The 12285-nt window shown below is 41.3% G+C and overlaps 2 protein-coding genes across 4 annotated transcripts in view; one reads left to right on the forward strand and one right to left on the reverse strand.

Moving 5' to 3' along the window:
* The window catches only part of LOC146873173 (autophagy-related protein 16-1-like), a 257007-nt gene that overhangs the window by 45519 nt on the left and 199203 nt on the right, over positions 1-12285 (reverse strand). The gene's annotated exons all lie outside the window — the stretch shown is intronic.
* Positions 1-12285, forward strand: part of neo (ZP and PAN domain-containing protein neyo) — a 164282-nt gene that overhangs the window by 233 nt on the left and 151764 nt on the right. The window contains exon 1 of the mRNA XM_085664868.1: positions 1-99. This exon is cut by the window's left edge and continues 233 nt beyond it. The gene's annotated coding sequence lies outside the window, so the exon portion shown is untranslated. The remainder of the gene's footprint in view (positions 100-12285) is intronic.

Genomic DNA, 12285 nt, shown 5'->3' on the forward strand with positions numbered 1-12285 from the left:
TACCACCATTTCTTCTTGACTCTCGCCGTCAACCCTCTTTGCGAGCTCACCCTTGCTGGAGATTCTACAGGAGTCACTCGCCGAGAAGATTTAAAAGAGGTAGGTGAAGGAAAAATTTCCGAAGGAAAAGAAAACGAAAAGAAAGAATAAAAATAAAAAATAAAAAAAAAAAAAAAGAAAGAAGCACGAAAAAGAAAAGATACGAGAAAAGTGGTACGATCGAAGGAAGAAGAGTCCCCTTCGTGATTTGGTTTACCTCGACGATTTTTAATCGGTTTCTCCAGGCTCGAAAGGTTTCCTCCAATCGGGATTTCAATTTCGTTACACGCTTCGTCAAAGTGGGACAGGTGAGATGGGAAGAGAAGATCGATTTTGATCGTGAGACGCGAAGACTCGCTTCTTCCTCTTCTTTGCTTTCCCTTTGCGTTCCTTTGATCGCGATCGGAGCCGAAGATCCTCACGAAGAGTCGTCGACTTCTCTTACCTGTCGTCGGGTCGCGCCTTTAAGAGCTCCTTTTGGAGTTAGGAATGACGCGAGATCCTCTCGCCCCCTCAGCCCTCTTCACGATCCTTCAGAGATGGATCTCGCGCATGCAGATCTTTCCAAGAGAGAAAATTCGAAATCTTTTTTCGATCGAAAGGAGAGATTGTTCTTTTCCTTTTCTCTCTCTCTCTCTCTCTCTTTTTCTTCTTTTTTTTTTTCATTCCCAATTAAATGGAAAATTCCGATCGTTGCCGACATCCACCTCTTCCTCCTTTGTCCTCCACACGTATTCGTGGATAGATAACGTCGATTCTAGGTTCGTTCCATCTCCAGCTCTGAAATTTTTTCCATTTCGGGTTTTCACGTTTCGCCGAATACCGGACGACGTGCGCGAACCGCGTTGGCCCGCGAATTTATACGTCCGACGTCCGTTATATTTTCCGATTAAATCGATGAAGTTCCATCCGCGACGGTTTATGGCCACGCACCTACCATCGCACTTCGTACGTATATACGTGTTACGCGAAGCTACTACGGTTCGTCGGAAAAACAATTTTCCATCTCGACGATTCCGTGAACGAGAGCACGTACCCTTTCCAGACAAATACGGATCTTTGTTGGCATGCTTTCGTGTGACATTTTATATACGATCGATCGAAACTTACACGAACAGAAAGTTGGAATATCGATCCTTTGAAATCGTGATCGTTCGAAGTTTTGAAAAGAAAAAAAAAAAAAGAAAATTATATCACTTCTCCAGCCATACGTGTAAATGATTGCGTTCGAGAACGGTTTATAGTGCAAAAAAAAAAAAAAGAACGAGTTCGAGATAATACCTAATGAAGAAGAATAGAAAGAGATGGGTGTGTGAGATCTGTAAAACCGTTGTTTTTCCGGTCTTTATATCTCCGAGCAAACGAATCCGTTGAGTCTCGATGCAACGTTCGCGTGTGAAAAGCAAGCAGGTGTATCGGTATGGCTTCACGATTTTAAAACGAGTACACGTTACGGAAAATCCTCCCTTGCGTTACGATCGATCGCTTATGATCTTTCGAGAGGGTCGTTCAAAAGTATGACCGTTTACGAGGCCAACTCGTATGAATGCTCTCGTTTATCGCAAAGTAGAGTAGGATCCTCATGTTTCTCGATCGTCCACTCAATTAAATTCTTAATTACAGTTGAGAGAGAAATTCCGTACTCGGTTAACTGTAATCACCGATCGTTTTCCATCTTTCTCTCATTCCCTCTCGTATATGTTCTCTCATCGATTGATAACGGGACTTCGATGCTACCGACTGTATGTAGCTACTCGAGATAGTCGTGTCAAAGTTTCGACGGAATCGTCATAACAGAAAGAGGAGTGGTGGAAAGTGTAATAAAGGTCGAACAAGAACGCAGGGAATGGTATGCGCAGAGCGGTATTCAATTCTTCCTTGCATCGAGGCATTCGCGGGAAAATCGGTTCCTGTAATTACTTTAATGAATGGCAACAAAAGCAGGGAGAGCCTAGCATTGAGCGATATTATGTTCTTCTCTCGGCGTTCTCCCTTCGTGGTTCCTTCGTGTCTCGGTCTGTCTCCTTCTTCAAGATATATCCATTTCCATCCGTTTCACTCGTTCTATCTTCTCTTTACTCCTTCTCCTCGTTTCTCTTTACCAAAAGGTACTAAGACTGTTTCCTTAGCCATTACATTGTGGCAAACTGTTCGACTAACTTTGAAATAATTAGTCCGGATAATGAAGTTCGACGGCACAATGGCTTTAGTAGCGAAGGGTAATGAGATTCTTACCCCTCTACCGAGAGCTTTACTACCGTTTTCGTACGATATTGATTACTTAAGGTCCTTGGATAAACTCTAGGAGGAAGTTGAAGCGAGCGTGAGTAAATCAATCTTATCGTCCTTGACCGGGTAGAGACGAAGGCGGCAGCCTTTCGCTGTCGACGTGTCTCTGCAAAGTCTTCGACGTTAACGTTAATCGAGTGCCGGCTAAAAACTCAACGAGCCGGATAGTAGGTTCGTGTTCTTCCGGAAGGCATCTACCTACCTACCTACCTACCTACCTAGCTATCTACCTAACTACCTTCTTCTTCTTCCTCTCTTCGTCTGCGCACATCCATGCGCGTCTCCGCTCTTCCATACTCGCGAAGGATTACCGATAAAGTTTTACCGTCGTGAGAGAATATATTAACGTGATGGTTAACAGCCTGTCCAAGTTAGCGACGAAATACTCTACGAGTCTGCGAATAGCCAACTCCTTCGTTGCTTTTGAATAATCGAAATAGTTTCTTGCGAGGAACGACGTCTCATAGAACTCACATGAGAGAGTGAACTATTATCAACGATATTCCAAAGAGAGAAGAAAGTTGAAGTAATTAAAGAGAAATAGGAATAGGAAGAATAAGAACGAGAAAGAAATTCTCTTATCCAGAGAAAATCTCTTACCTCCGTAAAAATGGTCTTTCTTTCTTAGAAAAGCTTTTCTCTTTCTTCTACTTTTCTAGTTTTACTTCCTCGTACGAGAAAGAACGCTAAAATAAATATTACGAGGAACGATATTAATTGTTCAGGGTCGCGTATCGAGTGGCAAGAAGAAGCAATATAGGAAGAGCACAACCCTCGAGCTTCTTTACGCCATGGGCCTGATTAAGGGCTACCATTTTCCTCTTCCCTTATTCCAGATTTTTTCTTCGACGCCTGCACAGTAATTCGATTAAGATCACGATCTACGAGTGGGAAATTAACGTGTCAATTAGAAAGTCGAACGATATACGCCTGTCAAGCGGGCCCCTAGCAGCGTGGGTACTACGCTGTGTTATGTCCAGCTTGCGAACGCGCTGCTCGTAAATTATTGCGTTATGCATCGTCGACGATACACGATCGACGCGATATAGAGGGAAGGAGAAAGACGGGGAAGGAAAGAGGAAGATGAGGATGAAGAGGAAGAGGAGGAGAAGGAGAAGGGACGTGCTCTCGTGTAACGCGTTGCCCGGACGGTAATCTAGCAAACCGATCGAGCGAACGTCGACGGTCCTGGCCAGTGCAGATAAAAGAGGACGACCTCGATGGGCATTCGATATCGATAGTGTACGGGAAAAGATGTGGTGTAGGACGTCAGGTTTATAAAACGAATTCTTCCGGCGTGTCCTATATATATGCTTCGTTGTTACCGCTTATTCTTATTCTCATTCTCTATCTTGTTTTTACAACGAGACGAGCCATTTATGAAGAAAGCAATGATTTTTACAACTACCATTCATTGAAGGAATCCCTAATGTTGATTTTGAATTTATCTTCTCCTAACATTTACGTATTTTCCTTTCCTTCCTCTATTTTCTTTTCTTTCGCGATTTAGACTAGAAGTACTCGTATGAGAACCACCATCGTTCGGTCCTTGGTAAGAAGATCGGCCGCGCGAACAGAACAGTTTGTATTTTCATAAGTCCGCTAGAACATAGACGTGCTTACAGGATATTAGCACACAAAGGGTACGCGGCTGCATTCGAGGGAAGGCATTACCTCAAGGGCTAGCGTTTACAAACGTCCAGGAACTTCGAACGCGCGAACATGCATATCGCGAATGTACTACTACGAGAAGATGTACTACGAGAAAGAAAGACAGAGAGAGAGAGAGAGAGAGAGAGACGAGAGGAGAATCACAAGAAGAAATTGAAGAGGAAACGTTAGATGCGACTCAATTATCGAATCAATTTTAAAATGACTTCGAGAAGCCCTACTATGAATATCGTGTCAATGACGATACGATGATACCTCTTTCCTTCACCGATCACTTTTTCTTTTTCTTTTACTTTTTCTTCTTCTTCTTCGTCTTCGTCTTCATCTTCTTCCTTCTCCTCTTCTTCTTCCTCCACCACTTTCCATTCGACGTACAAGCGCGTCGCTTCATGCGTGAAACGTGTACCGTTTTTTTTAATTCGACGCAAGCAACGAGGAAGCCATCGTTTCCGCGATTGTTTCCGGGTAGACGCCCGAAGCGTTGCAGGTGCTACGATTTACCTATATATCAACATATATCTCACGACGTATCATTTTCGTCTGTTTCGTTGAAACTAATAACAATGACGATGAATTAAAAAATAGTCGTAAGATATCATCTTACTTTTTTATCTCTATTTATATATGTATATATATATATATATATATATATATATATATATATATATAGATTCTTCCTTTTTTCCTTCATAAATATATATATATATATATATATATATATATATATATATATAAAATATATATATAAAAAAAAAAGAGAACGGAAATAGGAAATAACAAAGTAGGAGGAGGCGTACCCGTTAAATAATTAAACCTAAAGAGGCTGAGATAGGACGGAAGCATGAGTTTCTTCTGCTTCACCCTTTGCACTGGCTTGATATACCTACCTCTTTGAAGAAGGGAAGAGAGGAAGGTATCAGAGAACGGTGTGCGTCAGTGTGTACGTTTTATAACGGGAAAGCAAGAACGAGTTGCGTGCCCGAACGAGTACCGGCTCGTCGCTGAAAACTCATGCGATTAACGACAAATCGTAAGAAAACTTTTAAATGTAGTTGCAAAAAAATACAAGTGCCTCTTTTTCTTTCTCTTTGAACGAACGTCCATTCGTCCATTCATCCATCCATCCATTCATCCATCCATCCATCCATTCTGACACTCTTCCTTCGAATTTCCCGAGAAATCGAATTAAGAAAGCTCCTCATTATGGCGTGAGAAAGTAACAGATCGAATCACGTTTCGTCCTCGTTCTTTATCCTGAATTATTTTATATACAAATTTCGCGCTACTTTGCTGGACACGTGAGCGCGCATCTCGATTGCCTCAGAATTTGTTCTCTTCAATTTCTTTTTTTTTTTTTTGGCCTCTAGGACAATATCCACGAGGCGTCTAGCATAGCTTTACGACGAGGAATTACTGCTTCCGTGTTATTTCTCACACCGTTTTTTTTGTTCCACCCTTTCTCTTTCCCTCTCTCTCTCTCTCTCTCTCTCTCTTTCTCTCTTTCATGAGCGCATTCTAACCACGGGCTATTTTGTCCACACCAAAACGCACGATCGCGTTTAGTGGTCCGTTAAAGCGCACGCGGTGGCTGGTAATTACGACGGGGTGATATTAATTTACGCTAACGCACGACGCTGGCTGCGTTCTAGCATCAATTCTTCTCTCTCTCTCTCTCTCTCTCTCTCTCTCTCTCACTCACTCTTTCCTTTTTTTATTTAATTATAATGTACCACAAACTTTATGACTCCAATTTCTTCCACGAGCCAACGAAATATGAAACAACATTTTATATTGTCGTCCTTTGTTATTGCATTCTTTATTTAACATTTTTCTCTTGTTCCTTTTTTTTTGTGATAAACGAACGATGATATCAGTCGGAAGGAGAACGAGCTAACCGAAGTAATTTATTGAAGAAATAATTTCGTCAGAGTTATGGAAACTTTTTGGAAAACTGTACTCTAGCTCGAAGGCAGAACATGTTCCTTCCTCTTCCTATTTCTCTTCGTGCTCGCATCGCCCTTTCTCTTCCTCGGTCTTCCTCTACTGGGAGTCCTCGGCTAGACTGGAATTCTGATAAGACGTTGCGGCGGAGAGGAGAGCACTTCCGCTTCAAGATCATTGTTTGCGAACGGTTAATAGCCCCCTAGGTACACCTACCCGTTCGACCCAAGTCTTGTCTGGTTTCTCTTTCTTTCTCTCTCTCTCTCTCTCTCTTTTCTCTCTCTCTCTCTCTCTTTCTCTTTCTATCTCTTTTTCTCTCATGGAAGCCCGCGAACGGTGTTCTCGCGATCTCCCTTTTTCGTCACTGTATCTGGTTTGTTTCTTCTTACTTGAACTCGTACACTTCTTTCCGGCTGACTTCCTTCTCTTCCTTCGCTCTTACCGTTCTTCCTAGATTTTCCTCGAAAAATTATCTGCTCACGAAGAGGTGAACATTCTGTTTATACGATAAACGAACGAACGAGTATAGTCACATTTCGTGTGATTCCAATACGACTGATATTGGAATGCAATTATATCATGTCCATCATGCCAATTAATAATTATTCTCGATTAATTAGTATTATGATTGTATAAGATCGTTTAAACGAAAAGTAAAACCTAGAATTGTTCCGCAATTTTTTTAATGTTTTATCGAGGATGTCACAAAAGGAACGAAACTATCGTTGTGTCTAGGATTTCACGATCGAGACTAAAGGCGTTTCCCGTTCGTCGAGAAAAGAAACTATTGCACGCTCGTGGTCACTGTAGCTGCCGAGAAGGAAGAACGAAGAAGAAAGTAGCGTGTAATCGGTCATTAACTACTCTCAACCAGGGTCAAGGGACCTTTGTTTCGCTGTAACGTGGTAAAACAGGATTCTGCGGCATCTTTGTCCGATCCGATGTAGTAGATTTTATAGGATTTATTGTTCGTCGCGTAACATCGTATCTTAGTATTTGGAGGAATATGAAATTGAAAATACTCCTTGTAACGGAAGAAAATAGAACTAATTCAAAAATGCACGCTTGTGAGAAAGAGTGAAGGAGAGAGAGAAAGAGAAAGAGATATGCTTGATCATTTCTCTCGTTTGAAACGTAACAAAGCCATAAAAGGAACACGATAATTGTTAATCCTGAATTTATCGATCGTGAATTTAAGTTGTAAGAATCTCATCGAACTCGTTCGTTGCTCAAAATGAACGTTCTAAAATATCACGTTTGATTCGAGACATAAATATCAATCTATTTTATGCCAATCCTATGTCTTTCAATTTTCTTCTTATAATACGTAAATACTTATTTATTATATAAATTTATTGTTTCATCTATTTGTTTATTCGTTTAAAGATCATTTGCTCTTCGTTTGTTCCTTGAAAGTATTCTCAAAGCATTTTTTTTTTCTCACAGTTACGATTCTCGTGTTATTTCATTTTTTTCTTTTCTTCTTATCTCCTTTGTCGTTGGTTAAACGAAGGATCTCGCGCAGAGACACGTGTGGGCCGTTGCGAAAGGATCGCAAGATCTCTCTTTCTTTTTCTTTCTCTCTTTCTCTTTCTCTCTCTCTCTCTCTGCCTTTCTTTCTTTCTTTCTTTCTTTCTTTCTTTCTTTCTTTCTTTCTCTTTCTGTAGCCACCTTCGCGAAGTTAACGGTGCAAAGTACTGAGAAAGACTCGGCGTATCGCTCAATTCTTGGCGTTGCGCGTGGGTTTGGAGAAAGACGGAAGAACGAATGTACGGACGGACAGACAGACAGATGGACAGATAGAAGAAAAGAGGAAAGGGAAACATGTACGGGACGTCTGTGTATGTTTGCATGTATCTGGCTGGGATAGGACTCGCGGAAGAATTAATGGTCTGCTCGATAAGAACGAACGATCAAGAGGACGCCATGGTAAATGAATGAGCGTCGAGTACGATCATTTCCCCTCTTTCTCTCCTCCCCTAAAGACATAATCGGCAAAGGCAGAACCCCTACGAAGCGAGTCCTTCTTTTTGGATTCCTTTCGCGATCATGCCAAAGATACGCCTTAGGCTGAAACTCAACTGACCGGGCCAAGAAAGGAACTTGTTACGAACGCAGTTTCGTTGAAATTTGATAGAAATAAAAAAAGAAAAGAAGATGAAACGAAAGGAACGATATGGAGGCGGAGTCGTGATTACGTTTTTAGGAACGATCGCTTCCATGAAAAAGTAAAGTGGATTCATTTGAAAATCTGAAGGATAATGATTGGGTTCGACGCGTGTCCCGAAAAAGATGATAGCGGATAAATTGGGTCGGGTCAAAGAAACGTTAAAATGAAGATCTTTGTTAAGGTCTTATTATGTTAAAGCGTCTTATGTCATAGCAGTAGATTGCTGATGCAAGAACGATAAAGGAAGAAAGATTTTTTCACCGAAAAGACGTTCCCACACGGATTTTATGCTACGATGATCATGCACATCGTGATAAATAGCCGCGGAACAATGACCGGAAACTTCGATGATCGGAATCGAGGAAACACGACGTCACCTTGTTAACGAATAGGAAGGATAAAGAGAATATTTGGCTGTGGGAGCAAGCAATTACGAAACGAAGAAGATTTAATTTATTCGTTTAATTTATTCTTCGAAAATAATGCGAAACGGATAGAGCACGTGCGTCAGACTTCCGCGATGGGTTAAAGCTATGGGAAGGAAGGGAAATATCTTGAGTCGTTACTGTATTCCGAGCGTACGTATCTAAGCACATAGAGAACTCTAATGGTCGAAGACGAACAGAAAAAGGAAGGATTCTGATAAGATTCAAGATTGGGGGAGAACGTATAACGGGACGTAACGTTCTCGTGCCGTTTAGCTTTAATCTACTCTTATCGAATTTATAACGAAATAGTTCCGTTTGATTTTACGATAAATTATTTGATTTTTGGAAACGATCGAAGGAATAAAGTACGAAGAGGAAGATAACAAAAATTACATATAATATTAGAATATAGAATTCATGAGAAAATTTAAACGAATTTGAGATAAAAACAACAAAAAGAAGAAATAAACGGAGACAAAAATTACCGCGGGCCCGTAGGCGTAAAGTCCATCGGCTTCTTACGGGATTTCCGCCCTCGGTTATACGTCCGACGCATCAAGGATAGGAACAACCTTCGCACATTGGAGATGACGTAAATATTACAGACTCGTTAGCGTGAGAACGTGTACGAGCAGGTGCAGGACGCGTGCTTCTGTAGCTACCGTCTCTCGATCAGACATGATGCTTCATAATGTGCACGATTCGAATACCTTCTTCTCTCTCTCTCTCTCTCTCTCTCTCTCTCTCTCTCTCTATCTATCTATCCATTTAATTATCTATCTATCTCTCTCGCTCGCTTTTGTGCTTTGCAGTTAAGTAAAGGCGTCCTATCGCCACCGTCCTCAAATTTACGTACAAACGTTAATTATCGAAGCCGAACTATCGTCAAAGTACCCATTGATCTCGAATGTGCGATCGTTATCCGTAACATTATCGGCCGTTAGAAGCAGTTAAGTCTCGTTGAACGCTACGAAAGTTCCTTCCCTTCGTAACTTTTATCGCGAATACTAGTTAAGAAGAATATTAAGTGAACAATAGCATGTAATTAGTATAGATAAATTTCTAGAAAATAACCGATATTAACGATGATAAGCTATTGGACAAGTAAGCTTCCGTAAAAGTTTCGTATATATGATCGAAAAGGGGAAGTGTATATACTTTTTCTCGTTAAGCTTGTATCGATGGTACGGATTGCAAATCACTGTGGCAGGAAGAACGAACAAGATCCAAATGCCTTGAGATGTAAGCCGGCAATTCCGGGAGACATGAGTCGCTTGGGAAGGATAACAAGAGACGATAGAGTTCAGAAACGGTTCTCATTTTGGATAATCCGAGAAAATACTATGTGTTCCTTAGGAACGATTATTTCGAAGTATCATATCAATCGTTGGATTTTATTTAGATTGATTTTCTTGTCGGATCTAGGAAAAGGAACGATAAATTAAAATCATTTAATTCAATTTTTACTTCCACATCGAAAACCTTTTCTCATTGGCTTTAGTCTTAATCGTTGACTTTTCAATGCTCGCCGTTTCTTGAACGCGAATTTTCGATCCAATCAAGCCAGTTTCCAGGTTTCCGACGCGTAATTAAAGACACTCGAATTACCGTCGGACGATAACAAGGCAAAGAAGAAGGGAGAAAGCCTCGCTTCGACGAGTCGAACAAATCCAAGAAGCGTGACTAACGATCTCATAGATTCGGTTGGTGTTCCATCTTGGATTCGCAAGCAATAAAACAGTCGAAGAAGCATCGAGATCTTCTTTGAGTCGAGTCATATCACATCCCAGCCGATTTCGTGCGCTTTCAAATGAATCGAGGAAATTACGTAGCACTTAAACGCCTCCATGGCAACGGGCAACATTCTAATCGACCAAGAAAAAGTTAGGAGGAAGAAGTATTTGACCTACGGTGACGCCACCCGTATGATTTACTTTCGGTCGAGATGAAATCGGGCGATAGCGGAGCCACGAGGTTAACAGGGAACAAACAAAACTCCAGATATATGTACTATACCAAGAGTACTCGAGACCATTTAGCAAGTTCTCTTCGATCTTTCTCCGTGAGCATAAATGTCAGTAATAATTTGCAACTCTTGTTTCTCGTATGGCTCGAGAATGCAAATTATCGTCTCGCAATTACGAATGATTGATAATTCAATTACGAATGACCTGAATCGACGAGTGACCTTCTTTTTGGAAACTTCATTCCTTACTTTCTTTTCTTTTAACCAAGATAATCGATCATAGTCCGTCCGATAAAGAGATTTAACAAACGAAGATTTCTATTTGACGAGTTCAAGTATACTTATAGCAACTATACTTTCAAGCGGAACGAGTACGGTATCATCGTGATATCGCGTGCAATCCGTTGCAAGAACGTTGAAGGCCTATTAAACGCTTTGCAATCAAGTTTTTCGTTGGTACGACGCGAACGATGAAGTTCTTGCCTCGCGGCCGTTACGATGACGAGGAAAGATAGACGTCGTCGATCCCAAGAACGTCGAATTATCCTGCGTGTGCATAAACGTACGCGCGCCTGATAAAAGAGAGAGAGAGAGAGAGAGGGAGAGAGAAAAGAGGGAACGGGAGTGAATGCCTTCAAAGAGGGAGAGATAAAGTTTTAAGTGGCTCTCTTGACCAGGTAGCAGTCCCGTTACTCCCACGTCGTACTTGCCTGAGTCTACAGCTTCACGACAGTTTCAGAGAGAGAGAAAGAGAGAGAGAGAGAGAGAGAGAGAGAGAGAGAGAGAGAAAGAGAGAGAGAGAGAGAGAAAGATAGAGAGAGAAAAAGAGAGAGAGAGAGAGAGAGAAAGATAGAGAGAGAAAAAGAGAGAGAGAGAGATAGAGAGAACGAAGGAAAAAGAAAGAACGAGTCACTGAGTGGAAGTGATGCCAGTATATTACACATCTTTTTAACCTCTGCACGAGCGCTCGGTTTGCACGTTTTGCAAATATTCAGATGGCTCCACTAATGGACTCTCCTCCCTTTCTTCTCGACGTTGCTTCTATCCCGTTCGTATCAAAGTGCTTTTGGGCAGGGGGGTGAGCGCTGCCTTGCCAAAGGAACATTCGTCTTCCCCTGACCCACCTAATATAAATGTGGAACTCGGAAATTATGGACTAACGCAAAATTCTCGTCGTTTTCGTCTCTCTCTCTCTCTCTCTCTCTCTCTCTCTCTCTCTCTTTCATCCTCTCTCTGTTTCTCTTTCTCCCTCTCTTCCTTTTCTTCGTGTGAGTTCTTTATCACTCAAGCGTTTCTTTGCCGACTCCGATTCTCTACTTCTCACTTTTTTTCTCTCCCTTTCTCATTCATTCATTCATCCGTTTTTCAAGTCTGTTCGTTGACTTTCCGGAGCATTTCGCATCAGATCTAACAATCTGGTATGTCCCGACGATGCAACGATTGAGTGCTAATTTCACATTATTCGACGGTACTTTAATTACATTTCGCCTTGTCAGTTAATCGGAGAATTCTCATCTTAATCACGCCTTTGTCTTAGGCAATTACAATGGCGAAACCTGTTGTACCAGCATTGCTTTTCACGTAGCAGGTACGAGGACATTTAATATAGCCTGTCTGCCGAGAAGAATGATTTCCAAAGGGTCAATTATCTTCACTATGTTACTACGTCAAAAAGAAGATAAATTTAGTGGAAACGTAGGTTTGCTCGAATAGAATAGATGGTTGGCTTGCAACAAAGAAATTGACCATAGATGCTTTTCAATAACTTTCAGGATTAAGAG

Source organism: Vespa mandarinia, chromosome 2 (assembly GCF_050613455.1).
Source record: "Vespa mandarinia isolate Hongniang chromosome 2, ASM5061345v1, whole genome shotgun sequence".
NCBI lineage: Eukaryota > Metazoa > Arthropoda > Insecta > Hymenoptera > Vespidae > Vespa > Vespa mandarinia.